Consider the following 27,178-nt stretch of genomic DNA (forward strand, 5'->3'; position numbering starts at 1 on the left):
ATGGACTACCATGAGAAAAAGAGAAAGAAAGAAGGTCAGGAGGCCCATAAACGTTGAAAGAAAGCAAAAACAAGGACGGGCCTGAAGGCTAAGCTCTACCATAAACAGCGCCATGCCAGGGAAAATACAAAAGAAAAAGACCATTAAGATGCATGAAAAGGGAAACACCCAGCAGAAGGATGAAGAAAAGACTCCACAGTGAGCAGTCCCTGCCTACCTGCTGGACAGAGAGGGGCAGTCAAGAGCAAAAGTACTTTCCAACATGATTAAGCAGAAATGGAAAGAAAAGGCAGGAAAAATGGGAGGTCCCTCTACCCACAGTTTGTGCCCAAGGAGAAACAGAAGGATCAAAAGTTTCTAAACAGGAAAAAGAAAAAAAAGGCATTGAAGAGAATGGTTACAAAAGTCTGCTTTGTTGGTGATGGTTTTGCAAGAAAACCACCTAAATATGAAAGGTTCATTAGGTCAATGGGTCTACGTTTACCTCACACCAGTGAGAATGGCTAAGATCAAAAACTCAGGTGACAGCAAATGCTGGCGACGATGTGGAAAAAGGAACACTCCTCCATTGTTGGTGGGATTGCAGACTGGTACAAGCATTCTGGAAATCAGTCTGGAGGTTCCTCAGAAAATTGGACATTGAACTACCTGAGTGCCCAACTATACCTCTCTTGGGCATATACCCAAAAGATGCACCAACATATAACAAAGATGCATGGTCCACTATGTTCATAGCAGCCTTATTTATAATAGCCAGCAGCTGTAAAGAACCCAGATGCCCTTCAACAGAGGAATGGATACAGAAAATGTGGTACATCTACACAATGGAATAGTACCCAGCTATCAAAAACAATGACTTTATGAATTTCACAGGAAAATGGATGGAATTGGAAAATATCATCCTGAGTGAGGGAACCCAATCACAGAAAAACACACATGGTACGGACTCATTGATAATTGGGTATTAGCCCAAAGGCTTGAATTACCCTAGATGCACAGAAAACATGAAACTCAAGAAGGATGACCAAAATGTGAATGCTTCACTCCTTTTTTAAAAGGGGAACAAGAATAGCCTTGGGAGGGTATAGGGAGATAAAGTTTAGAACAGAGGTAGAAGGAACACCCATTCAAGGCCTGCCCCACATGTGGGGAATACAAATACAACCACCAAACTAGATAAGATGGATGAAGCAAAGAAGTGCAGGCCAACAGGTATCTGATGTAGATCTCTCCTGGGAGACACAGCCAGAATACAGCAAATACACAGGGGAATGCCATCATTAAACCACTGAAATGATAATGGGACAGACTTATAACGAATCTTAGAAAGGACTGAAAGAGTTTGAAGGGGCTTGAGACACCATATGAAAAACAATGCCAACCAACCTGAGATTCCAGGGACTAAGCCACTACCCAAACACTATACATGGACTCACCCTGGGCTCCAACTTCAAAGGTAGCAATGAATAACCTAGTAAGAGCACAAGTAGAATGGGACACCCTTGGTCCTGCCAAGATTGAACCCCCAGTGAACATGATTGTTGAGGGGAGGGTGGTAATGGGGTGAGAATGGGGAGGTGAACACAGACAGAGAAGGGGAGGGGAAGCGGTTAGGGGATGTTGGCCCTGAAACAGGGAAAGGCAATAACAATCCCAATGTAAATAAGAAATACCCAAGTAAATGAAGATCAAAAAAAAAAAACCCCACAGATTAGCAAACTGGCTATGCAATGAGGACCCTGCGTTCTGCTGCCTACATGAAACACACCTCAGAGAAAAAGACACACACTACCTCATAGTGAAAGGCTGGAAAACAACTTTTCAAGCAAATGGTCTGAAGAAGCAAGCTGGAATAGCCATTCTAATATCGAATAAAATTGATTTTCAGCCAAAGTCATCAAAAAGATAAGGAAGGACACTTCATATTCATCAAAGGAACAATCCACCAAGATGAACACTCAATTTTAAATATCTATGCTCCAAATACAAGGGAACCTACATACATGAAAGAAAAAATACAAAAGCTCAAAGCCCACATTGTACCTAACAAAATAATAGTAGATTTCAACACCCCAATCTCATCAATGGACAGATCATGGAAACAGAAATTAAACAGAGACATAGACAGACTGAGAGAAGTCATGAACCAAATGGACTTAATACATATTAATAGAACATTCTACCCTAAAGCAAAAGGATATACATTCTTCTCACCATGTCATGGAATTTTCTCCAAAATTGACCATATAATCAGTCATAAAACAGGCCTCAACAGATACAGAAATATACTAATAATCCCATGTGTCCTATCAGACTAAAGCTGGTCTTCAATAACAATAAGGGAAGAACGCCCACATATACATGGAAGTTGAACAATGCTATACTCAATGATAACCTGGTCAAAGAAGAAATAAAGAAAGAAATTAAAGACTTCTTAGAATTTAATGAAAATGAAGGTACAACATACCCAAACTTATGGGACACAATGAAAGCTGTGCTAAGAGGAAAACTCATAGCTCTGAGTGCCTGCAGAAAGAAACAAGAGAGAGCATATGTCAGCAACTTGACAGCACACCTAAAAGCTCTAGAACAAAAAGAAGCAAATACACCCAAGAGGAGAACTAGAAGGCAGTAAATAATCAAACTCAGAGCTGAAATCAACCAAGTAGAAACAAAGAGGACTATACAAAGAATCAACAGAAACAAAAGTTGGTTCTTTGAGAAAATCAACAAGATAAATAAACCCTTATCCAGACTAATGAGAGGACACAGAGAGTGTGTCCAAATTAACAAAATCAGAAATGAAAAGGGAGGCATAAATTCAGAATCAGAGGAAATTCCAAAAATCATTTGATCCTACTACAAAAGCCTATATTCAAGAAAACTTGAAAATTTGTTGGAAATGGACAATTTCCTAGACAGATACCAGGTACCAAAGTTAAATCAGGAACAGAGAAACCATATAAACAACCCCATAACTCCTAAAGAAATAGAAGCAGTCTTTAAAGGTCTCCCAACCAAAAAGAGCCCAGGTCCAGACAGGTTCAGTGCAGAATTCTATCAGACCTTCATAAAAGACCTCATACTACTACTATGCAAACTATACCACAAAATTGAAACAGATGGAGCACTACCGAATTCCTTCTATGAAGCCACAATTACTCTTATACCTAGACCACACAAAGACCCAACAAAGAGACCTTCAGACCAATTTCCCTTATGAATATCGACATAAAAATACTCAATAAAATTGATGCAAACCGAATCCAAGAGCACAACAAAACAATCATCCATCATGATCAAGTAGGCTTCATCCCAGGCACACACGCATGGTTTAATATATGGAAAACCATCAACGTAATACACTATATAAAGAAAAGTAAAGATTAAAAACCACACAATCATTTTATTAGATGTTGAGAAAGCATTTGACAAAATTCAACACCCTTTCATGATAAAAGTCCTGGAACGAATAGGATTTCAAGGCCCATACCTAACATAGTAAAACCCACAAAAAGCAAAGCAGTAGCTAATATTAAACTAAATGGAGAGAAACTTGAAGCAATCCCACTAAAATTAGGGACTAGACAAGGCTGCCCACTCTCTCCCTACTTATTCAGTATAGTTCTTGAAAGCCTAGAAAAAGCAATCAGACAACAAAAGGAGATCAAGGGAATACAGATTGGAATGGAAGAAGTCAAAATATCATTTTTTGCAGATGATATGATAGTATATTTGAGTGATCCCAAAAGTTCCACCAGAGAACTACTAAACCTGATAAAAACCTTCAGCAAAATTCCTGGGTATAAAATTAACTCAAATAAATCAGTAGCCTTCCTCTACACAAAAGAAAAACATGCCGAGAAAGAAATTAGGGAAACGACACCCTTCATAATAATACAAAATAACATAAAATACCTTTGTGTGACTTTAATCAAGCAAGTGAAAGAATTGTATGATAAGAATTTCAAGCCTCTGAAGAAAGAAATTGAAGAAGACCTCAGAAGATGGAAAGATCTCCCATGCTCATGCATTGGCAAGATTAATATAGTAAAAATGACCATTTTACCAAAAGCGATCTACTCATTCAATCCAATCCCCATCAAAATTCCAATCCAGTTCTTTAAAGATTTAGACCGAACAATTTGCAAGTTCATCTGGAATAACAAAAAATCCAGCATACCTAAGACTATCCTCAACAATAAAAGGACTTCCGGGGGAATCACTATACCTGAACTCAAGCAGTATTACAGAGCATTAGTGATAAAAAAAAACTGCATATTATTGGTACAGAGACAGACAGATAGACCAGTGCAATAGAATTGAAGACCCAGAAATGAACCCACACACCTATGGGTCACTTGATTTTTGACAAAGGAGCCAAAACCATCCAACGGAAAAAAAGATAGCATTTTCAGCAAATGGTGCTGGTTCAACTGGAGTTCAACATGTAGAAGAATGCAGATTGATCCATTCTTATTACCCTGTATGATGCTTAAGTCCAAGTAGATCAAGGACTTACATTTCAAACCAGATACACTCAAACTAATAGAAGAGAAAGTGGGGAAGAATTTCAAACACATGGGCACTGGAGAAAATTTTCTGAACAAAACACCAATGGCTTATATTCTAAGATCAAGAATGGACAAATGGGATCTCATAAAACTGCAAAGCTTCTGTAAGGCAAAGGACACTTTTGTTAGGACAAAACGGCAACCAACAGATTGGGAAAAGATCTTTACCAATCCTCCAACTGACAGAGGGCTTATATCCAAAATATAAAGAACCCAAGAAAGTAGACTGCATGGAGACAAATAAACCTATTAAAAGTGGGGTTCAGAGCTAAACAAAGAATTCACAGCTGAGGTATACCGAATGGCTGAGAAACACCTAAAGAAATGTTCAACATCTTTAGTCATAAGGTTAATGGAAATCAAAACATCCACCTCACACCAGTGAGAATGGCTAAGATCAAAAAGGGAGGATGGGGAGGGGACCAACCATATAGAAGGGGAGGGGGAGGGTTAGGGGGATGTTGGCCCAGAAACCGGGAAAGGGAATAACTTTCAAAATGTAAATTAGAAATATTCAAGTTAATAAAAAATAAATTAAAATAAAACACAAACACACACACACAAACAAAACTCAGGAGACAGCAGATGCTGATGAGGATTTGGAGAAAGATGAATACTCCTCGATTGTTGATGAGTTTGCAGACTTGTACAACCATTCTGGAAATCAGTCTGGAGGTTCCTCAGAAAATTGGACATTGAACTACCTGAGCACCCAGATATACCTCTCTTGGGCATATACCGAAAAGATGCCCCAACATATAACAAAGACACATTCTCTGCCATGTTTATAGCAGCCTTATTTATAATAGCCAGAAGCTGGAAAGAACCCAGATGTCCTTCAACAGAGAAATGGATGCAGAAAATGTGATACATCTACACAATGAACTACTACTCAGCTATCAAAAACAATGACTTTATGAAATTCATAGACAAATGGTTGGAACTGGAAAATATCATCCTGAGTGAGGTAACCCAATCACAGGAAAACACACATGGTATGAACTCATTGATAAGTGGCTATTAGCCCAAATGCTTGAATTACCCCAGATGCATAGATCTCATGAAACTCAAGAAGGATGACCAAAATGCGAATGCTTCATTCCTTCTTTAAAATGGGAACAAGAATACCCTTGGGAGGGAACAGGAAGCCAAAGTTTAGAACAGAGGCAGAAGCAACACCCATTCTGAGCCTGTGCCGCATGTGGCCCATACATATACAGCCATCAAACTAGATAAAATGGATGAAGCAAAAAAGTGCAGCCTGACAGGAACTGGATGTGGATGTCTCCTGAGAGACACAGCCAGAATACAGCAAATACTTAGGTGAATGCCAGCAGCAAACCACTGAATTGAGAACGGGAATCCTGTTGAAGGAATCAGAGAACAACAATGCCAACCTACCAGAGCTTCCAGGAACTAAGCCACTACCCAGACATGGACTGATCCTGGGCTCCAACCACATAGGGTAGCAAGGAATTGTCTAGTAAGAGCACCAGTGGAAGGGGATGCTCTTGGTCCTGCTAAGACTGAACCCCCAGTGAATATGCTTGTTGGGAGGAGGGCAGTAATGGGGGGAGGATGGGGAAGGGAACACCTATATGGAAGGGGAGGTGCAGGGGTTAGGGGGATGTTGTCCTGGAAACCAGGAAAGGGAATGACAATCGAAATGTTGATAAGAAATACCCAAGTTAATAAAGATGGAAAAAATAGTTATTAGGCTTCAAAAACCACATGAAACATAGTGACTTCCCTGATAGCATGTCAAATTTGGATACAATTTGGCAAAAACAAACCCAATGATTTAATCTGTAGTAAATGCTGTGAAGAAAATGGTATGCTGATAAGAAGAATAAAAGAGCTTCAAAGGATGAAGTGGCTGATAGAAGCACAATTTCATTCGAGATATTTTAAGCACAACCAGATCTCCTCCAGAGAGGCTAAATTAGGGTATAACTTGCTGCATATAGCAAGTTGCTCTCTACAACTTCTAAGCTATTGTTTTGGTCTGAATATTTGTTCTCCCACCATTCGTATGATGGTGTTTTATTCCCCTGTGAAATATTATTAAGAGGTAGGATGCTTAGGGGATTCCTTTATGAGGGCAGAATTCTCAGGAATGGAATTGGTGTCGTTACAAAAGAGGTCAGAGGGAACTTAATTGCACTGTATGCCAAATGAGAACATGAAGAAGGCACAGTCTGACAATCAGACCCCTACTAGACCCCAAAACTCCTATTGTCTTGATTTAGTGTTTCCCATCCCCCAAATTTGTAAGCAACACAATTCTGTTATTCATAAACTATCTAGTTTAAAATATAATGTTATAATGTCCTGAGTGGCTTAAGATGTATACCACATCCAGCATGGAACATAGGATATTTGAGCAGGATGTCTGATTTCACTTTAAGAGCAAGTGTTACTTTCATTGCCTCTCAAATCTCACTTGGCTGGCTTAGAAATAGACATTGGTCATATATTAACAGAAGGCCCTACTTCTGCAATAGCCAAGCCCCAAAGGAGACCAAATTAATTATTTTTATAATGAACACTGTGTCTTGTCTACACAAGAGTGATAAAATTTCCAATGATAAAAATCGAATGCCATACACCCTGAGAAATCAAAGCTCCTCTAATAGCCACCAAGGATGTGGATGAGAAAAATAAGACAGCAAAGCTTGTGAAAAGGGGCAAAGGTGAAGTGAGTTGGATTTTGTGACATGGGGCAGAGTACTTTCCACAGAGGTCATACATGGAGATTTTTTTGTCTACCTTCCAAGGTTCTACAATATAATTTTAATCACTTTGTTTCAGCTTGTTGGATGGCTCAGCAGGTAAAGTCACTTGAGTCATGAAGCTTCTAATGTCATCAGAGTTAGATTTTATAAGGAATGTTATTGCATTTTTCTCCCTTTAAACCCAAGCATAATTTTAAAAATTCCAGGCAAATAAAGTGTTCTTTATCTTTTTTTCCACCTGTGACCAACTTCCTTAGTCCAAGCTACTCCAATCTCTTAGCTTAGCCAAATGTTTTCCTCCAGTTTCTTTATTCCGTGCCTTTCTCTGTGAACAAAGTTGGGTACTTCCCTTTTCCATCCTTATCCTTGCTGCAATGCCTCATCTTACTTGCTCGTTATTTAAGCTGTATTCTTGGTGTTCTCTCATTTCTCCTCCTATGTGTCCTCCCACATCTCCACCTACAGTGTCTATAATGTGCTTTCTATGTGCTGTAGCTTAATAAAAGGGAAATTATGCTAATTTTATTCAAACTTTTGAAAGTAAAACCTGTACTGGTATTATTCTGCCCCTCTCTCCTTTTAGTTATTCATTTCAAAAGGAGAGGTGTCTAATCATCTCAGAAAATTACACTTGTACAATCTTACCCACTTTCCTATTTTTCCTTGAAAATAAGTAGATTTTCCCAATCAAGTTTAGATAAGAGTAAAAAGCCAGCCTTCTGAGATTAGACTTTTTATGGAATTAGAGGCCTGGGTCCAGGAAAATTCTGTCATCGGCTCATGATCTTGGTGCCCAAGAAGGATCACAGTTTTTGGAGACAATGCTTTGGTGCTTAGTATATAAGCAAGATCTTTGAGCCAAAACAGAAGCACATCAAGTGGAGCCTTTGATGGGCTGGAGATCCCTATATATAGTTGAGTCTCAGTGTCTAGAAGACAGATTTTTAGAAAAGACAGAATCCAGTTTTGTTGAGGAATTACTTGGGTAAGGATACAGACATGGAAGATTTAATGTTCAAGACCTATAGCTCTCACTAAAGGAGGAATCTACTCCATACAAAAACAAGTGACAAGCCCATTTGAAAAAAGGCTTGAAAGGAAGATAAAATGAGGTGATAGAAACTTAAAGATCAGACTCAGAAAAGGCATGGTTGCAATTGGGAACACTGACACCAAATGCCCTTTGTTGTCCAACCTATTCTTCCCTGTGGTTCCACAAAATTCTCCAAAAAACTTGTAATATTTGGTGTGACTGTTTCTTGTAGATATATGTTAAGGGAACAATCATTTCCCAAGTGAAGTTCAGGCTAGAAGCACATTCAAGGCTCAAGGATGAGCACTATAATTGGCACCCATATTGGTTTTTGTTGTTGTTGCTTTGTTTTCATTTCCTAGAAGTCAAGTGGTATTTAAATGTTTTGCTAAGTGGAGAATGTTATATTTCGGATGCAAAGATAAATCAAGTTAATGTATAAAGTATCTACATAATGCCAGGACAGACCAATTGCAGAGTCCTATCTGAGAAAAGGGCAGTCACATCAACTACTGAATATATCCCAGAATTGAAAACATGTCTAATTGACAACTTTCCATGTTCATTTATTGTGTAATGTTTCTCCTTCTATTCAACCCATCACCTTTACTTTTCTAGACATTTAGAGATGAGAGACTTTTCATTTCTTAGAAGATAAAGGTTGAAGAATTTACATAAGAGCAAGTAATTAGCTACTGATGAAGCTGGCTGGACTTTGAGTGCTTCCCACTGCACCTTCTACACATATATACAGGTTTTCTATTTGTATAAGTCTTTACAGTTAGTATTGGGTAGAAATAAAATACAAAGTCTGGATTTAATGAACTGAACCTTTTAAGACAGAAGAATGTTTAAAGATGGAGAAAAGAGGGGCAGAAGGGAGGAGGAAACATGAATAGCCTAGTAAGAGCACCAGTAGAAGGGGACACCCTTGGTCCTGCCAAGACTGAACCCCCAGTGAACATGATTGTTGAGGGGAGGGCGGTAATGGGGTGAGGATGGGGAGGGGAACAAACATAAGAGAAGGGGAGGAGAAGGGGTCAGGGGGATGTTGGCCCGGAAACAGGGAAAGGGAATAACAATCGAAATGTAAATAAGAAATACTCAAGTTAATAAAGACAAAAAAAGAAAAAAGAAAAAGTAAACCATGGGGTGAGCATGAAAATGCACACTGGAATAGTTCTAATCTTTGTATCCATTGTGGAGCAAAAGAGAGATAAGTAAGGTTTATGTTTCCCAAGCTTGGGTTTTGGGAGAACCACAAGAGGAGAAGAGGATGCAGAAGGAAGAAAAATAAGCCACCATAGGTTAGGCAAGCATCTAAAAACATGGCCCTGGGGGCTGTCTGGTTGGAGTTAAAAGCAGCCCAAATGAAACATAGTAAGTAATAAGTCATGGTTATTGAAATGAAAACAGATTCTAATAACAGAGAGTAGGCATCTGCCCAGGTCTTGTGTTAAGGTTTCTTCTAAATACAAAGGATGTGTGTGTCTTCTCTCTGGGAACTAAAGTGTCAAAGGCAGGGTAAAAACCCTGGATTGAGATTAAATAATTTCTACAATATCCCAGACCTCACATTGTATCACAGACACAACACAATCTACCAAGTATAATCATACAGTAGGCAAGATGCTTTATATATAGCAGAACTAAGGCCTCAGTGGACAAAGACATGACCATCTCTGTCCATCTGAGTTCATTCTCTGGAACCCACAGAATGGAAAGAGACAACTGACTTCTATTAGTTGTATCTCTAATGAGCACCATGCCACACACAAACACACAGTGTAAGAGAGAGAAATAACAAGTCTAATGAAAACAAATGAACTCTTTTTCTTTATTTTAACATAAAATATAATGATCTATTCTAATGGTTGGCACATTCCTTATAACGTTGGACATAGTGTATCAGCCCCACTACAGCTTCTCCCTAGAGAAGAAATGGATAACTCATAGGTATGACATATAAAATATTTGAAAGGGTTCAGAACAAAAGAGAATATACTTCTGTAACCATGACACTAAGAGTTAAAATTGGATTTGCTATATTAGTAGCTCATTAAAAAAGAGTTAAAAGACCTGGAGAAATGATTCAGTGTTAAGGAGCACTGGATGCTCTTCAAGTGGATACAGATATGATTCCTAGCACCCTGGTGGCTTATAATCATCTGTAACTCTAATTCTAGAGAATCTGATACCAGGTTCTGGCTTGCACAGGCATCGGGCATAAAAGTGGTGCACAGACATACATTACACAATACACCCATTTACATAAAAATAAAGCTAAGGACTGTTGGAGTCCAATTAGTTTACATTTTCTTATATCTCCTTTATTCTTTGGGGATTATTTCTATCTCTAATTCACATTATAATGTTTCCATGATATTTCAGACTCTCATCAACTACTCACATATGTATAAGCTATGCTTTTTTGTGTGTATTTTTGTATTTGAAACATATTGTTATGAATAGAATTCTGTTCCATTCTTCAATTAATACATTGATGTCATAACTTTCAGTAGCTGAGAATATGAATTTATTTGAAAATATGATTGCTACAGATGTAATGAGTTAATATGAAGAGCATAGTGAAGAAAGGTGGGTCTCAAAGCCATTATGACTGGAATGATTATAAAAAGAAAATTTAGAAAAAACACACACAAAGAAGGAATGCCATGTACAAAATGAGTACCAAGATGCACAAACCAAGTAATGCCATCATAGTGTAAGGGAAAGTCACTAGGTGAATTTTCTGTGATAGCTCTCAGCGAGTCCCAATACTCATGACATTCTTTTTAATTTTTCCCCATAGAATATATTTAATCACATTTCCCTTTATCCAGGTCGTCTCTACCTCCCTTCCCACCAAATGTCATATCCTTAACTCAGGTCTTCAGTTTCTCAAGTTGTAAGATAAGTATCAGTGTTTACACAGCTAGTTTATGATACTTTATTACACCAGTGCTAGCAAATGAACACTTATGGATATATAGTACTGATAAGCTAAATCTTTTTGTAGTTACATAGTAAGCATTTGAAATGTTGTGTCACATACAGCCTCCATGCTGCACCTCCTCTATGTTCTCTAGCACAATGGTTTACAAACTTCCTAATGCTGTTACCCTTTAGTACAGTTCTCATGCTGTGTTGACACCCAAACATATGACTGTTTTTGTTGCTATTTCTTAACTGAATTTTACTAATAATGAATTGTAATGTAAATATCTGTGTTTTCTGGTGGTCTTAGGTGACCCCAGTGAAAGGGTTGAGAACCTTCACTTTAGCTTCTCCTCCTCCCTCTGCTTCCACTCCTTGTCATGGAACACACACACACACACACACACACACACACACACACACACACACACAGAGGTTGGCTTCTAAAATCATACAAAAACAAATGAAACAGATTTGGTCCAAGACTGTATAGCCCCGAGCATATATGTTTGCACTCTGGATTTTTGGTTTTTTGTTGTTTTGTTTTGTTTTATAGATGCTATGTTTCTGATTTTTTTCACGGTAGTTTAGATTCTCAATGGCTGCTTTATTATAGAAAGCAAATTATAAACATGGTTTTATATCATTTTATTAATGAAAAATGAATTTATTTTCAATGCTTTTAGAACATAAAATCCCTATTATGTATCTTATATTCCTCAAGGGTTGCTATACAAAATTCTGATGCACAGTATGATACTAAATACATATTTAACTGTAATGAATATATGTAAGTATATTTTACTATTTTAAATATGTATGTCACCATTAAGTATACATCATTTTTAATATTTATTTCACATTATAAGTGCAGTTCTTTTGCCATTATAAGATATATAGTGTTTCAGTTGTACATATAAATGACAATTTATTTGTCACATTGTAAGCTTACATTTTTCTAAACCTACTTTTACTAAAGGTTCACCAAGGCTTCGACCCACCACCTAAAGATAGAGGGGTGGAAAAATAGTAAATAGGACAGGGAGGTGTGGACCTGTTTAGAAGAAGTTCCTTGGGCCAATTCCAATCTCCTTTTGTCAGAATACCAGGAGTCCAATTCAGTAGTGTCAGACTACCAAACATGAATCAACAGGGTTGGCACAATCCAGAAAAAACAGCCAGACCTCCATCAAATCGGCAAGAGTCGGTGGGAGTGATGAGAACCAGCCCAGATGCCAGAAGTTTTCTGCTGCGCCTCTCTCAGTGAAACAAAAATCAGCTATGAGACCAACGAAGTGCTGCAAAGCTAGCTCTATAAATGCGGCATTGTTGTCCATTGAGTCCTATTTACACTCTCTCCAAACATTGAGTGTCCTCCCACAGGTCTTGCCTCAGCAAAACAACATGTTAGTCTGCATCACATGACATAACCAAACACTTCCACTTCATCACATATTGTAGCAAAAGGAACAATTCATTCATCTAGCTCTCAACAAGGATGAAGAAATATCAATCAGGCACTGAGTACCGTTTTAAATGCCGTGGAACCAGCAGAGAAAAACAGTCTGTCTTCAAAGATCTACATTCCAATTGGAAGATACAATAAACCAATAAATTCACATTGCATCAGGTGGCCATAGAGGTTGCAATTCCTCAGAATGGATGTCCTTACCATTCCTTCAGTCAGTCAGTTGCTTTTTGCATTTCTCTCAGCCTTTGCACAAATTCCACATTGTCTGGAAAATCTTCCCGTTTTGTGTAAAACTATGTTGTTTCTCAAATATTATGTTTCCACAACCCATATGGTTGTTTGATACAATACAAATTAGTTGGACAGTTTATATGGTATTTACAGAAAATACGTTATCAAAGCACTAGAACTTATTTCCAAAGTGTGCAGGTTAATGACTTCTTTATACAGACATCTCCAATTAGATGTATAGTTGAAAACTAACAGAACTGACTATAACTGATTATAACTAGAACTATACCTTTTTCTATGAGCTAGACTGAAGAAAGCTGTTAAGGAACTGGTTCATACAACTGCAAAATTTGAAAAGTAAGTTTTTGTGGCAAGTTATATCCACAAAAGTTTTGCCGTTTTTGAGTCCGAAGGGGCTTTGCTAGGAGAATTCTCTATGCTCAAGTGAAGCTGTGTTTGATTTTTTTTTTAAAAAAGGATTATACACACTCATACATGGAAAATGGAAGCTTTACCCCAAATCTAAAAACCACTTTCATAGAAATACCAGAATTGATATTTGAGGAATAAGAGATGGCAGATTAGAGACACTAAGCACTTTGTTGTGATCTGCATACCAGAACCAAAATATCAGAGGAGTAGATACTTCACAAGTATGTGTATACTTGTACATATGCACCTACACATACATGAACACATAAGAACATTGTACACAGATACAAACACATATACTCCAACTTTTTATGTGGGGTCTGGGAACTGAACTCATATCCTCATGTTTGCATGGCAAGCAATTTACTAACTGAGATATCTATGCATTTGAGGTGTAAAATTTCCTTGTTTCTATTATAAATCATATCACTGGAAGTGAAAATAAAAGATTAAAGTCTGATTAGGACTATGGAAGAAGTCATCAGATCATTAGTATATCTGACACTAATAAATGATCTATCTAAATGAAAGCTAAAGAATCTGTGTTTTTATCTATGCTATGCATAGTTGTGTATGTGTATGTACTTTTTGTCTACATGTGTGCTTCCTTATATTCATATACTGTTCAGACAATATAAAATTATCTTATCTGTTCTCCTAGAAATAGCCAAAATTCGTTTCTCTTGTAGGACTTGAATAAATCCTTAACAAATAAGTCAATTTCTATTTATCGATAAGAGCAAATAAAAATATCTCCAGAACTTGAAACATGCTTTGCCTATGTTTGTATTTACAGCTAATACTTAAAATACAAAGTCTATGTTTTCTGTTCTTCAAATATACTTCCTCTCATTTTCATTAAATTCAAAGTCACTTCATTTTTTAAGGAAAGCGAATTGCCTTCTATACTCAGAGATTTATAATGAAAAAAATAAGGCAGACAGAAAGCAAGTAGAAAAAAAATATAATATGTAGATATGAAAGTATACTTGAATTATTGTGGAGGAAAGAATATAGAGAAAAAAGTCCTTTAAGATGAAGAGGATTTGTATGTTAAAATAGTTTTGCACTAAAAGTATAGAATTATTCCAAAATGGAAAAAGAAAACTAAAATCAGGAGGTTAAAGCAGGTCACGATAGGGGGTTGTGAAAGATGAAACACTAAAAATGTATGTGTGAGATTAAGTGGGCAATTTGTACATTTCAAAGAGTCAAATTGTGCTGGGTGATTACTTCATCAGTCAATCTGTTAGTCATTAGAAGGGAGCTACAAAAGTAGACAGTGGGACCCCAGCACTAAATCACTTTTGAAGTTTTGCTTTGGGATTTTCAACAATACTAGTAAAATAGATGCAGTTAAAAGAGGTGGGGGGCAAGCGAAATGATGACAGATGTGAGAACAAGCCTTCTCTGAGGGCTAATAGTTTCCTCTGACAGCAAGAAATCCACTACCACAGAGGAACCCCAGACAAAAGATTCTAAAGGGACCAATCTCTATCAGGGACTTTGTCACTAATAGAAAACTGATTCTTCCTCTCTTAGCAACCATGAATTGCTTGTAGCACTTCTAGCTGTAGGATCCTAAGTGATTTCTCACATTCCCCTTAGAATGGTAGTTGGTATTGCCATTGAATAGTTCTTGTTAATCAGTCATTTTGTTGAGGTTTCACAGGTATAACTTCCCTGTTGTTTATAGAAGACACTATTTCCAAGATATGCCCCAGTCTTAGGGCTTTTACACTGTTTTCTGAACAGGGTTTAGGGGTTGTAGATGCTTTGACTGAAATTGGGCACCTCACAGACAGTTGTTCTCTGCATTCCAATGATTTGTGGTATTCTGTAATGGCCCCTGCTTCATTTAAAAAGAAGTTTCTTTGATAAGAATTTTTGAGTCACACCTACCTGTATGCATCACTATAAACTTATCACTATAAGTTTTAAGAATGCACTTTTCTTGTTTAGGAAATAACAGTAGTAAGTTCTATAAGGTCCATGACTTCATCAGCCATGAATTGTTGGCTAGATTTACATTATCATGCATTAATTTTCTCCTATAGAGTAATCCATATATCCAATTACATTCAGTTGGCTTCTCTCAAGATATAAGTGCCACTATTGCACCTGTGCCAGTTGAGTTTTTTCCCATCACCTTAACATAAGATAGTATCATCTGGGAAAAGGGAAAATTTTTCTTGACTAATGATTGATGTGGTAGGGTTCAGCCAAATGTTAGTGCTTTCATCTCTGGGTTCATGGTCCTAAATGATATAAAAAGCAGACTGAGCTATGTATAATGATCTCATAAGCAGTACTCTTCCATGGTCTTTACTTAGTTCCTGATTCCAGGTTCCTTCCTTGAGTTCCTGCTCTGAATTCTTTCAGTGATGGAGTATGACCTGGTATTAGCAAGATGAAATAAACCCTTTCCTCCACAGTTGGCTTTGATCAGTGTTTTATTATGGCAACAGAAAAGCAAACTAGGATAAATGTTAATGAGTCTTCAATTTTCTGGGAGAGAATCTGTTATGAACTCTTCTTTGAAGCTTAAGTTGATTCTTCAGTGAAGATATATTTTTCTAGGAAAGCTTTTAAGTTGTCAAATCTATTTTTCCTAATTGGCATGAGATCACTCATATAATCTATTTAATATTATTTGGGTTTGGTTAATTGCAGATTTTAGTCCTCATTGTTAATTTTATGTACAGAGAATAGTTGTAATACTTCCTTGTTACTTTTACCAATAGTATGTGTGGAGGTTTGAATAAAATGCCCCCATAGGCCCAGAGAAGGGGGCACTATTGAGATGTGTGACCTTGTTGGAGGAGGTGTGACACTAGAGGGTGGTGGTGGGCTCTGAGGTCTCAGATGCTCAAGTCTCTCTTCCTGCTGCCTGCTGTTCTAAATATAGAACTCTTGGCTCCTACACCAGCACCAAGTCTAACATGCACAATGCCATGCTTTCTTCTGCCATGACGATCGTGAACTAAACATCTGAAACTATAAGCCAGTTTCAGAGTTTATGTTGGGGGAGGGTTGGTTTTTTGTTTTGTTTTGTTTTGTTTTTATTTTTGCTTTTTTTTTGTTTTTGTTTTAAATAAGAGTTGCCACAGCCATGGTATCTTTTCACAGGAATAAAACCCAAACTGAGATAGTATGGAATGCCCAATTTTGCTCCCATGACTGGTGATTGTATCTTCTCTTTTTTATATCTGTTAATTATGCTAGAACTTTGTCAATTCAAACCATCTTTCAACGAAAGCTTTTATTTTATAGATTCTCTATGATTTGTTTTTGTGTTTATGTGTTGTATTGTGTCTTGCCTACCATGTATCATCGCACTCCCTTAAGACAAGGTTTTTTATTGAATCTGGAGTGAGGGTGACCCCCATAATCCTCTTTTTTCTGTTCCCTACAGCTTTGGTATTTCAGGCTGGAACCCTTTTGCTTGATTGTTTAAATGGAAATTTGAATTCAGGTTCTCATGCCTACACAGCAAGCACTCTTACCCACTGAGCCATTTTCCCATCCTCTGTTTATTTGTTTTATATTTACATTTTATTTAGTTTTCCTTCTTCTGTGATGAGGACTTTTAAGTTCCTACTACCTTGGCTCCCCTGTTATGATGGATTATATTATGAAATCATGAACTCAAACACTTTTTTACCTGCATTACTTTTGTCAGGTTAAAATGCCATGAACTTTATTCAGCTTTAAATATTTGATAAGGTTTGTTTGGGCCACATACAGTTAATTTAGGAGTATTTGGAAACATTTGAAAATAATCTGTGTTCCACTATTGTTTGATGGAATGCTCTATAAAATCATGTTGGCTGAGGCTATTATTGAGTTCATGATTCACACTAACTTTTTCTTAATTGACATTGTTGAAAGTGGGCTTTTAAAGTGTCTAAATAAAAGTCAGCAGTTTTTTTTATCAATTTGTTCATCTTTTTTTTTTTTGGTTCTTTTTTTTTTTTTTTTTTCAGAGCTGGGGACCGAACCCAAGGCCTTGCGCTTCCTAGGCAAAATTTGTTCATCTTTTAGAGTAGTTTTTAATACATTCACTGTGATAAATATCTCGTGCTTATTCCCAGGTTTCTTTTTTCATTCATTACTGTTTCTTTAGAAGTCCCTAAATTTTATTTCTTTTCAAAAAGGCATATTCGGGTTTGTTTTGTTCTCTATTTATTCTCTGATTCATTACTTTCTTTATATTTTTATCCATCTTTATTAAATTGGGTTTTTGTTATTTACATTTGGATTGTTATTCCCTTTCCCTGATTCCAGGCCAACATCCCCCTAACCATTCCCCCTCCCCTTCTACATGGTGTTTCCCTCTCCATCCTCCACCCATTACCGACCTCCCCCCAACAATCACATTTACTGGGGGTTCAGTCTTGGCAGGCCAAGGGCTTCCCCTTCCACTGTTGCTCTGACTAGGCTCTTCTTTGCTACCTATGAGGTTGGAGCCCAGGGTCAGTCCAAGTATAGTCTTTGGGTAGTGGCTTAGTCCCTGGAAGCTCTGGTTGCTTGGCATTGTTGTTCATATGGGGTCTAAGCCCCTTCAAGATTTTTCAGTCCTTTCTAAGATTCCTTCAATGGGGGTCCCATTCTCAGTTCAGTGGTTTAATGATGGCATTCGCCTATGTATTTGCTGTCTTCTGGCTGTGTCTCTCAGGAGAGATCTACATCCAGTTCCTGTCAACCTGCACTTCTTTGCTTCATCCATCTTATCTAATTTGGTAGCTGTATATGTATGGGCCACATGTGGAGCAGGCTCTGAATGAGTGTTCCTTCTGCCTCTGTTCTAAACTTTGCCTCCCTATCCCCTCCTAAGGGTATTTTTCTTTCCCTTTTAAAGAAGGAATGAAGCATCTGCATTTTGGTCATCCTTTTTGAGTTTCATATGTTCTGTGCATCTGGGGTAATTTGAGCATTTGGGTTAATATCCACTTAGCAATGAGTGCATACCAAGTGTGATTTTCTGTGATTGGGTTACCTCACTCAGGATGAGGTTTTCCAGTTCCATTCATTTGTCTATGAATTTCATGAAGTCATTGTTTTTGATAGCTGAGTAATATTCCATTGTGTAGATGTACCACATTTTCTGTATCCATTATTCAGTTGAAGGGCATCTGGGTTGTTTCCAGCTTCTGGCTATTATAAATAAGGCTGCTATGAACATAGTGGAACATGTGTCTTTATTATATGTTGGGGCATATTTTGGGTATATGCCCAAGAGAGGTATAGCTGGGTCCTCAGGTAGTTCAATGTCCAATTTTCTGAGGAAACTCCAGACTGATTTCCAGAATGGTTGTACCAGTCTGCAATCCCAACAACATTGGAGGAGTGTGCTTCTTTCTCCAAATCCTTGTCAGCATCTGCTGTCACCAGAGTTTTTGATCTTAGCCATTCTCACTGGTGTGAGGTAGAATTTAGGGCTATTTTGATTTGCATTTCCCTTATGACTAAAGATGTTGAACATTTCTTAAGTGCTTCTCAGCTATTTGGCATTCCTCAGCTGTGAATCTTTGTTTAGCTCTGAATCCCATTTTTAATATGGTTATTTGTCTCCCTGCAGTCTAACTTTTTGAGTTCTTTGTATATTTTGGATATAAGGCCTCTATCAATTGTAGGATTGTGAAAGATCTTTTCCCAATCTGTTGTTTGCCATTTTGTCCTAACAACAGTGTCCTTTGCCTTACAGAAGCTTTGTAGTTTCATGAGACCCAATTTGTCGATTCTTGATCTTAGAGCATAAGCCATTAGTGTTTTCTTCAGGAAATTTTCTCCAGTGCCCATGTGTTCGAGATTCTTCCCCACTTTTTCTTCTATTAGCTTGAGTGTATCTGCTTTGATGTGGAAGTCCTTGATCCACGTGGACTTAAGCTTTGTACAGTGTGCTAAGAATGGATCGATCTGAAATCTTCTACATGCTGACCTCCAGTTGAACCAGCACCATTTGCTGAAGATGCTATCTTTTTCCCATTGGATGGTTTTGGCACCTTTGTCAAAAATCAAGTGACCATAGATGTGTGGGTTCATTTCTGGGTCTTCAATTCTATTGCACTGGTCTATCTGCCTGTCTCTGTACCAATACCATGCAGTTTTTATCACTATTGCTCTGTAATACTGCTTGAATATAGGGATATTGATTCCCCTGGAAGTCCTTTTATTGTTGAGGATAGTTTTAGCTATCCTGGTTTTTTTGTTATTCCAGATGAATTTGCAAATTGTTTTGTCTAGCTCTCTAAGGTCTTCTTCAAATTCTTTCTTCAGAGGCTTGAAGTTCTTATCATACAGTTCTTTCACTTGCTTGGTTAAAATCACATCGAGTTATTTTATATTATTTGGAACCATTATGAAAGTTGTCATTCCCTTAATTTCTTTCCCTACTCTTTTCTCTTTTATATAGAGGAAGGCTACTGATTTATTTGACTTAATTTTATACCTAGCCACTTTCTTGTAGCTGTTTATCAGGTTTAGTAGTTCTCTGGTGGAACTTTTGCGATCGCTTAAGTATACAATCATATCGTGTGCAAATAGTGATATTTTGACTTCTTCCTTTCCAATGTGTATCCCTTTGGTCTCCTTTTGTTTTCTGATTGCTCTCACTACAACTTCAAGAACTATATTGAACACGTAGGGAGAGAGTAGGTAGCCTTGTCTAGTCCCTGATTTTAGTGGGATTGCTTCAAGTTTCTTTCCATTTAGTTCAATATTAGCTACTGGTTTGCTGTATATGGCTTTTACTATGTTTAGGTATGGGCCGTGAATTCCTGTTCTTTCCAGGACTTTTAATCATGAAGGGGTTTTGAATTTTGTCAAATGCTTTCTCAGCATCTAATGAAATGATCATGTGGTCCTTATCTTTCAGCTTGTTCATATAGTGTATTATATTGATGGTTTTCCACATATTAAACCATCCCTGCATCCCTGGAATGAAGTCTACTTGATCATCATGAATGATTGTTTTGATGTGCTCTTGGATTTGGTTTGCAAGAATTTTATTGAGTATCTTTGTACCGATATTCATAAGGAAAATTGGACTTAAGTTCTCTTTCTTCATTGGGTTTTTGTGTGGTTTAGGTATAAGAGTAATTGTGGCTTTATAGTAGGAATTCCATAGCACTCTATCCATTTCAATTTTGTGCAATAGTTTGGGTAGTATTGATATGAGGTCTTCTATGAAGGTCTGATAGAATTCTGCACTGAACTCATCTGGGACTGGGCCCTTCTGGGTTGGGAGACTTTTAATGACTGCTTCTATTTCTTAGGAAGTATGGAGTTGATTAAATGGTTTATCTGTTCCTACTTTTAGTTTGGTTCCTGGTATCAGTCTAGGAAATTGTCCATTTCCTCCAGATTTTCAAGTTTTGTTGAATATATGCCTTTGTAGTAGGATCTATAATTTTTTGAATTTCCTCTCTTTCTGTTGTTATGTCTCCCTTTTCATTTCTAATTTTGCTAATTTGGACACTTTCTCTGTGCCCTCTGGTTAGTCTGGCTTAGGCTTTATCTAACATGTTTATTTTCTCAAAGGATCAGCATTTGGTTCTGTAGATTCTTTGTATAGTCCTTTTTGTTTCAATTTGGTTGATTTCAGCCCTGAGTTTGATTATTTCCTGCCTTCTAATCTTCTTGTGTTTATTTTCTTCTTTTTATTGTAGAGCTTTTAGGTGTGCTGTCAAGCTGCTGATGTATGCTCTCTCCTGTTTCTTTCTGCAGGCACTCAGAGCTACGAGTTTTCCTCTTGGCAAAGCTTACATTTTTGCCATAAGTTTGGGTATATTGTATCTTCATTATCATTAAATTCGAAGAAGTCTTTAATTTCTTCCTTTATTTTTTTTCCTTGACCAAGTTATCATTGAGTAGACCATTATTCAATTCCCATGTATATGTTGGCATTCTTTCCTTATTGTTTTTATGGAAGACAAGCCTTAGTCCCTGGTGATCTTATAGGATGCATGGGACTATTTCTATCTTTCTGTATCTGTTGAGGCCTGTGAACTGATTATATGGTCAATTTTGGAGAAGGTACCACGAGGTGGTGACAAGAAAGTTTATTGTTTTGTTTTAGGATGGAATATTCTATAAGTATCTGTTAAGTCCATTCAGTCCATAACTTCTATTAATCTCCCTATGTCTCTGTTTAATTTCTGTTTTCATGATCTGTCCCTTGATGAGAGTGGGCTATTGAAATCTCCTACTATTATTGTGTGAGGTGCAATATGTTCTTTGAGTTTTAGTAAGGTTTCTTTTATGTATGTAGGTGCCCTTGTATTTGTAGCATATATATTTAGGATTGAGAGTTCATCTTGGTGGATTTTTCCTTTGGTGAATATGAAGTGTCCTTCCTTATCTTTTTTGATCACTTTTGGTTGAAAGTCGATTTTATTCGATATTAGAATGGCTACTCCAGCTTGCTTCTTCAGACCACTTGATTGGAAATTAATTTTCCAGCCGTTTACTCTGAGGTAGTGTCTGTCTTTGTCTCTGAGTTATGTTTCCTGTAGGCAAAAAAATGCTGGGTCCTCTTTACATATCCAGTCTGTTAATCTGTGTCTTTTTATTTTGGAACTGATACCATTGATGTTGAGAGATATTAAGGAATAGTGATTGTTCCTTCCTGTTATTTTTGTATTTGGGGTTGGGATTATGTTTGTGTGCTTTTCTTCTTCTTTTTTTTTTGTAAGAAGATCACTTTCTTGCTTTTTCTAGGGTGTAGCTTACCTCCTTGTGTTAGGCTTTGTCATTTATTATCCTAGATAATAAGATAATGTTTAACTTTGGTTTTGTCATGGAATATCTTGGTTTCCCCTTCAATCTTTTTTTTCCAATTGTAAAATTGAGCAGTGTTTTATTTTCCTTTAAACTTTAATAAATAGTTCTTGATGACTGCACATTGGGTAAGGCACATTGGTAGTTCAGAAAGATCACAGCGATGGTGTTTTCCTGACACTGTGCAGTCTTCCATAGTGTGTGGAAAACTTGTATGACATCACTGTCAAACCAGCAAGACTGCATTTATGCAACCATCATTTTCAGGATTGTTGGTAACATGAGCATACTTTCCCCAAATCACTTTGCCTCCTTGTGTCACAAGGCCCAGCTCACTCACACTTGCTTCAATGACTGTACCTTTGGTGATCACACCCAGGGTTGTATATATCGGGGATGAGGGATTCTTTTTCACACTGAGTATATGCAGGCAAAAGGTAGCTTTCAGCTCAGGGTGTGTGACATGGGCTTTTTTGAAATGTAGACCCATTGGCCTAATGAACCTTTCATATTTAGGTGGTTTTCTTGCAAAACCATCACCAACAAAGCAGACTTTTGTAACCATTCTCTTCGAAGCCTTTGTGTCAGGAGTGCTGTAGACTTGTTTTCCTGTTTTCTTTCAGCCAGTTTTGGTAACCGAGTGTTCTGCTCTCAGGTGTGTAGTCGCTCCTGGAAGCTGGCTTTCAACTCTTCATGAGGGCAGGAACTAGAAGGGTCCTGCCCCTACATCTCCTAGGTCCCTGTGCGCAGTGGGTGCAGATTGCACAAGGCATTTTCCTCTTGAGTCAGTAATGTGGGCAGAGAATAGTCTCCTCTGGTTTCACAGGAGTACTGCACCTCTGATGGTCTAGCTCTCCCCCGCTGCCACGGGATTTGTGTGCAGGTAGCTGTTAGACTGGTTCTGTTCAGATCTGGCCACATATCTGCACCCCAGGTCTCCTGCAGCTGATTGTTCCTATATTCCTGTGTCCAGAGGCACTATGCAGTTTCATCTCAGACCAGGGATGTGGGCAAAGGTGGGCCAAAATAGTGGTCAGTCCTGCCTCCAGTCTCAGGATTGCCTCCACTGCTGGGTGTTCAGCACTCTCTCCCACGGGATTTGGGAGCAAGGAGCTGTGGGCTGGGATCAGAGAGGTTCCGGCCACAGCCAGAAACCAGAAGTGCCCAGTCCCAGAGGACTTCTGCCTTTGTGTGTCCTGAGTCCACCAGGTAGGTCACTTGGAGCAGAAAAGTTGGTCTTACCTCTACTCTCAGGTATGTAGTCACTCCTGATGGCTGGTTTTCAGCTCTCTGTGAAGGCAGCAACTGGAAGGGTTCTGCCCCTACTTCTCCTAGGTTCTTGTGCAAAGTACATAGCTTCTTGCCTGCTGACTATCCTTGGGTGCAATTCCTCTAACATCAAAGAGATCAAGAAGACTCTACGTGGTGTGGATGTGGAGGCGGATGGTGACCAGCTCAACAAGGTTTGGCAAGCTCCCCAGTGTGGCTGCTGGTGCAGCTGTGACTGATTCTGCTGCCCCTAGCTCTGCAGTCTCACAGCTGTTTCTCCCCATGATACAACAAGAAGAAGGAATACAAGACATGGAGTCTGTGTAGTCAGCTGATGACATGGGATCTGGCTTGTTTGATTAAGTTCCTGCTTCTCAAAAATAAAACCTTTTTATGTATCTTGAAAAAATATTTATGCATAAAAAGTTTCATTCACATACGCAATGTTTCTTGGTGGTATCTGCCACAATCCCCACTACAAATTCTCCCCCAGAACCCTTTCACATGGCATCATTCTCCCAACTTCATGTTCTCCTTATTTATTTTATTTTATTACTCACTGACATGGGTGCTGCTCATAGTTCTAGTTTTCCTTATTCTTTGCCCATGGACCAATAATTACCACAACCTCAACTTAGTTTTTCAATGACAATGTTTTAATTATGTGCAAAACTTTCTCTTGTACTAGTAAATATTCCTAATTAATGGCATTGTATCTATAAAATACAAGACCTCTGTAATGAGTGTTATAGTCACTTCCACCATTACATTCCCACATTTATATGTAAGAAGTCTCCACAGATCAGCCCACCTTCCACTAACTTAGTTCTATTCCCTAAGACCTCTTCTTGTACTTTAGTCTCCATCACTTGTTTTCTCTTGGTTAATCTGGGGCCATACTCATCTGATCCATCTTCTTCATCGTCATTAGAGTTTTCTTTCTGACAGACAAATGCATTCCTCTCCTTCCCTCTCTTCTTTCTTTATTTCTTCCTTGACCAGGTTATCATAGAGTAGAGCATTGTTCACCTTCCATGTATATCTTGGAGTTCTTCCCTTATTGTTGTTGAAGACCAGCTTTAGCCAGTGGTGGTCTGATAGGACGCATGGGATTATTACTATACTTCTGTATCTGTTGAGGCTTGTTTTATGACCAATTATATGGTCAATTTTGGAGAAAGTATCATGAGGTGGTGAGAAGAATGTATATCCTTTAGCTTTAGTATAGAATGTTCTATAAATATCTGTTAAGTCCTTTTGGTTTATGACTTCTCTCAGTCTGTCTATGTCTCTGTTTCCATGGTCTGTCCATTGATGAGAATGGGATGTTATAAATCTCCTACTTGTATTGTATGAGGTGCAATGTGTGCTTTGATCTTTTGTAAGGCTTCTTTTATGTATGTAGGTGCTCTTGTATTTGGAGAATGAATATTTAGGATTGAGAGTTCATATTGGTTAATTTTTCCTTTGATGAATATGAAGTGTCCTTCCTTATCTTTTTTGATCACTTTTGGTTGAAAATCAATTTTATTCGACATTAGAATGCTACTCCAGCTTGCTTCTTCAGACCATTTGCTTGGAAAGTTGTTTTCCAGCCTTTTACTCTGACGTAGTGTCTGTCTTTGTCTCTGAGGTATACGCAGCAGAATGCTGGGTCCTCATTGCACATCCCCTTTGTTAATCTATGTCTTTTATTGGAGTGTTGAGACCACTGATGTTGAGAGATATTAAGGAATATTGATTGTTGCTTCCTGTTATATTCGTATTTGGATGTGAGATTATGTTCGTGTGCTTTTCTTCTCTTTGTTTTGTAGCCAAGACGATTAGTTTCTTACTTTTTCTAGGGTGTAGCTTGGCTCCTTATGATGGGCTTTACCATTTATTATCCTTTGTAGGGCTGGATTTCTAGAAAGATATTATGTAAATTTGTTTTTGTTATGGAATATCTTGGTTTCTCCATCTATGTTAATTAAGAGTTTTGCTGGATACAGTAAACTTTTCTGGCATTTGCCCTCTCTTAGGGTCTGTATGACATCTGTCCAGGATCTTCTGGCTTTCATAATCTTTGGAGAGAATCTGGTGTAATTCTGATATGTCGCCTTTATATGTTACTTGACCTTTTTCCCTTACTGCTTTTAATATTCTTTCTTTGGTTTGTGCATTTGGTGTTTTGACTATTATGTGACAGGAGGAGTTTCTTTTCTGGTCCAATCTATTTGGAGTTCTGTAGGCTTCTTGTATGTATATAGGCATCTCTTTCTTTAGGTTAGGGAAATTTTCTTCTATGTATCCTGTTGAAGATATTTACTGGTCCTTTGAGCTGGGAGTCTTTACTCTCTTCTATACCTATTATCCTTAGGTTTGATCTTCTCATTGAGTCCTGGATTTCTTGTATGTTTTCGGCCAGCAGCTTTTTCTGTTTTACATTATCTTTGACAGTTTTGTCGATGATTTCAATGGAATCTTCTGCTCCTGAGATTCTCTCTTCTATCTCTTGTATTCTGTTGGTGATGCTTGTATCTGCGGCTCCTTGTCTCTTCCTTTGGTTTTCTATATCCAGGGTTATCTCCCTTTGTGCTTTCTTTATTGCTTCTATTTCCATTTTTAATTCCTTCACCCGTTTGATTGTGTTTTCCTCTATTTCTTTCAGGGATTTTTGTAATTCCTCTCTATAGGTTTCTACCTGTTTATTTATGTTTTCCTGTGTTTCTCTAAGGGAGTTCTTTATGTTTTTCTTTAAGTCCTCCATTATCATGATCAAATGTGATTTAAAATCAAGATCTTGCTTTTCTGGTGTGTTTGGGTATTCAGTGTTTGCTTTGGTGGGAGAATTGGGCTTCGATGATGCCATGTATTCTTGGTTTCTGCTGCTTGGCTTCCTGTGCTTTCCTCTCGCCATCAAGTTGTCTCTGGTGTTATCTTGTTCTGCTGTTTCTCACAGTAGCTAGACTGTCCTATAGGCCAGTGTGTCAGGAGTGCTGTAGACCTGTTTTCCTGTTCTCTTTCAGGGAACAGAGTGTTCTGCTTTCATGTGTGTCATCTTTCCTGTCTACTGGTCTTCAGCCATTCCTGTGGGCCTGTGTCCTGAGTCTACCAGGCAGGTCACTTGGAACAGTAAAGTTCATCTTACCTCTGGTCCCGGAACTAAAGTCGCTCCTGGTGTCTATTTTTCATCTCTCTTTGAGGGTGGCAAACAGAAGGAACTGCTCCGCCTTTTGTCGGTCCCTGTGCACAGGGGTACCAGATGGCATTAGGTGTTTTCCTCTGGAGTCAGAAATGTGGGCAGAGTGTAATCTCTTCTGGCTTTCCAGGCATGTCTGCTCCTCGGAAGGTTTAGCTCTCCCTCCCAAGGGATTTGGGTGCAGGGAGCTGTTGACTGGGTCTCTTCAGATCCGGGTGGTCATATTTAGTTACTTTCTATGGCTCAATAATGTTCACTTTTTTATACATTCATAACTTGATGAAAACTTGCTTTGTATCTATTATACTGTTGACTCCATGCAAACATTACTGGACACTTTTTGTGAAAGGGCTTGTAGAAAAATATATTTTTCATTTCTCTTAGGAAAATACTTTGGAGAAGAATTATTAATTAAAATTATAACTATGTTTAATTTTTGAAAAAACTACCAAAATTCATTGTACAGTAGTTACCGACACAGTATTAAGGGTAGAATTTCTCTGCATTCTTACTGTTTGCTAGTTTCCATTTTCA

The 27,178-nt window shown here is 38.0% G+C and overlaps 1 pseudogene; it reads left to right on the forward strand.

The window, feature by feature from the left end:
• Nsa2-ps19 (NSA2 ribosome biogenesis factor, pseudogene 19) lies at window positions 1-23,702 on the forward strand (annotated as a pseudogene).
• The last annotated feature ends 3,476 nt before the right edge of the window (window positions 23,703-27,178 follow it).

The sequence above is a fragment of the Rattus norvegicus genome, chromosome X (genome assembly GCF_036323735.1).
Source record: "Rattus norvegicus strain BN/NHsdMcwi chromosome X, GRCr8, whole genome shotgun sequence".
In the NCBI taxonomy this organism is placed as follows: Eukaryota; Metazoa; Chordata; class Mammalia; order Rodentia; family Muridae; genus Rattus; species Rattus norvegicus.